At 41.2% G+C, this 3,454-nt stretch overlaps 1 pseudogene; it reads left to right on the top strand.

Annotated features, from left to right (window-relative positions):
- The first annotated feature begins 2,850 nt into the window (after positions 1 to 2,850).
- On the top strand, positions 2,851 to 3,144 carry LOC104660786 (annotated as a pseudogene).
- The last annotated feature ends 310 nt before the right edge of the window (positions 3,145 to 3,454 follow it).

Raw genomic sequence — 3,454 nt, 5'->3', positions numbered from 1 at the left:
TACTTGTAACAGAGAAAAGCAGGCCGGGTGTAGTGGCTCACGCCTGTAATCCCAGCACTTTGGGAGGTTGACGTGGGTGGATCACAAAGTTGGGAATTCAAGACCAGCCTGTCCAAGATGGTGAAACCCCATCTCTACTTAAAATACAAAAAAAAATTAGCCGGGTGTGGTGGCAGGCGCCTGTAATCCCAGCTACTCAGGAGACTGAAGCAGAGAATTGCTTAAACCCAGAAGGCGGAGGTTGCAGTGAGCTGAGATCGTGCCACTGCACTTCAACCTGGGTGACAGAGCAAGTCTCTGCTTCAAAAAAAAAAAAAAAAAAAGAGAAAAATAGACAATAGTCTACAAATCTTATGACAGGAGACTATAAAACTAAATTGTAGAAAAGCAATATGGATTTGTTTGTTACAATTACAACCGTATTTATAAAGAATACTCAATGACATGCAGCATTAAATGGAAAAAGGAGATTTTTGTGTATTTTATCAATATTCTCTAAGTATTTCTCATGACCAGTGGGAACAAATGTGTACGTATATTTAATAATTTGTAACATGAAGAAAGAGTTGAATTAATTTGCTCTTTGAAATATATCAGGAGGTTATTTTACTTAACTAAAGCCTAGGAACAACTCATGATCACATTATACTAATAGCCAAAACTATATTCTGTTTTAATTTAATGAGAAATATGTTGAGAATGTTTAAGAATTTTTAAGGCTTATGTTGAGATATTATTATCTTTTATTTTACAAAAAAATTTTTGAATTTATTAAAAATTCACATCATATCTACCACTGTAAGAATCCACTGTGAGTGGAAATGTAATAGGCCCTTAACAGATTAAAATACAATTTATTTAAAACCATCAACTCTCTCCAGCTACGCTTAGACTTCATTTGAACTTAAATGATATGATACAACTTTTAGATGAACAGAATGCTTGCTCTGTCACAACAAATAAAATAAGCATTTGTCTCTATGCCAAAGATAATGCTTTAAAACGTTGATTGCGAGCCAGATGCACACCTATAATCCCAGCTACTTGGGAGGCTGAGGCAAGAGGAAGGATCGCTTGAGCCCAAGTGTTCAAAGCTATTGTGTGCCATTATCACACCTGTGAATAGTCACTGCACTCCAGCCTAAGCAACACAGTGAGACTTTGTCTCTAAAAGCAAATAATTATAACAAAATATATGTTGACAGTTTTATTCAATCCAGTAACATTTACCAAGTATGATATAGGTATTAGAGCTATAGCAGTGATGGCAACAGAAGGAAGCCAAATGCCCAGGCAGATACGGGTGGGTCCCCAGTGAAACCACCTTCAAGCCAAAAAGAGCCTGAAGGCTGAAAGACCAGACTGCTGGTTCCAGATGGAACCTACAACCCAGAGAACTTCTGTTTCTGTTTGCCTGCCCTTTCCCAGTTGATTCTTTCTGAATAATGCCTTTTAACTAATCGAATATTGCCTTTTCCAATACTACTTACGGCCTGCCCCTCCCCATTCTGAGCCCATAAAAGCCCCAGACTCAGCCATACACAGGGCACTTTCCTGTCCTAAGGTAGGAGGACCACCCCCACATCCCCTCTCCCCTGAAAGCTATTTCAACACTCAAGAAAACTCCCCACCTTGCTTACTTTTCAATTGTCAACATATTCTCATTCTTCCTGGATGTGAAAAAAGAACTCGGGAAATGATGTGCAAGCATGACTTGGCCCAGACAGGCCAAGTGAGCAGGCCATCTCCTGCAGCAGGTAGCATGCCCCAAGCGAGGCCCAGGTAGGGGCATCACCAGCCAGAGGTCCTTGACTGGCAAAGGGACTGAGAAAAATCCTGCATCAGCAGTAAACAAAACAGACAAAAATCGTTGCTTTTACAGGATTTACAATCTAGTGAAGAAGAGAGAAAATAAATGAAATAGATAAGTAAAATAAAAAGTATGTTAGATTATGATAAGTGCTTTGGAAAAAGATAAAACAGAGTAAAAGAATACAGAGTACTAGAGGGGAGTAAGTAGTGTGATGAGGAAAAGTGACCTTTGAGGAGGCATGAGGAAAGTGAGGGATGTGTGTGTGTTAGCCCATTGCTATAAAGAACAGCCCACTGCTATAAAGAAATACCTGAGGCTGGGTGATTTATAAAGAAAAGAAGTTTAATTGGCTCACAGTTCTGCAGGCTTTACTAGAAGCATGGTTCTGGTGTCTGCTTCTAGTGAGGCCTCAGGAAGCTTATAATTGTGGCAGAAGGTGACCAGGAGTAAGGCATGTCACATGGAGAGAGCAAGAGCAAGAGAGAGATGGGGGGAAGTGCCACACTCTTTCAAACAACCAGACCTCACATGAACTCAGAGTGAGAACTCACTTATCACCAAGGAGATGATGTTAAGCCATCCATGAGGGAATCACCCCAGTGACCCAAACACCTCCCACCAGGCCCCATCTCCAACACTGGGGATTACATTTCAACATGAGATTTGGGGAGACCAATATTCAAACCACTTCACTGGGGATATTTGGGTAAAGGGCAAAGGCATTTCAGGCACATGAAAAGGAGCCTAGTGTGCCTGGAGCAGCATGAACAAGAGAGAGAACAGGGGATCAGAGAGGTGGGGAGAGTAGGAAATCATGTAGAGCCTCTTGTAGATGATCATAAGGATTTTGGCTTTTGTTCTACAAGACTGTCCATGAAGCCTGGAAACGTAAATAATTATGTGATTTTATTTTTTACAGATTGAAGATGTCCTGGATAGTATTATGTATATGAGCCTATGTTTTCAGACTCCATGAACACCTTGAAATGAGATAGAAAGTCATTTGGGGTCTCTCTGGTCTCAACTGCAGAAGCGAGATGATGAAGGGAACGTCATCGTTTGGAAAGCGTCGCAATAAGACACACACATTGTGCCACCGCTGTGACTCTAAGGCCTACCACCTTCGGAAGTCGACCTGTGGCAAATGTGGCTACCCTGCCAAGCGCAAGAGAAAGTATAACTGGAGTGCCAAGGCTAAAAGACGAAATACCACCGGAACTGGTCAAATGAGGCACCTAAAAATTGTATACTGCAGATTCAGGCATGGATTCTGTGAAGGAACAACACCTAAACCCAAGAGGGCAGCTGTTGCAGCATCCAGTTTATCTTAAGAATGTCAACGATTAGTCATGTAATAAATTTTTTTTTTTTTTTTTTTTTTTAAAAAAAGAAAAGTAATTTGGAGGGACAACTGAATGACACACTTCTGGTAGGTCCAAATGTTATCCTTCCTCAGGTTAGCCTAGGATGTTCCCATTGTGAAGGCAGAGGAACCAAACAGTGAGTGGAAATGTGCAAGCGCTTTTTCTTTTTTTTTTTTTTTTTTTTTTTTTTTTTTTGAGACGGAGTCTCGCTCTGTCGCCCAGGCTGGAGTGCAGTGGCCGGATCTCAGGTCACTGCAAGCTCCGCCTCCCGGGTTTA

Source organism: Rhinopithecus roxellana, chromosome 2 (genome assembly GCF_007565055.1).
Source record: "Rhinopithecus roxellana isolate Shanxi Qingling chromosome 2, ASM756505v1, whole genome shotgun sequence".
NCBI lineage: Eukaryota > Metazoa > Chordata > Mammalia > Primates > Cercopithecidae > Rhinopithecus > Rhinopithecus roxellana.
This window is presented reverse-complemented; position numbering and strand designations above follow the sequence as displayed.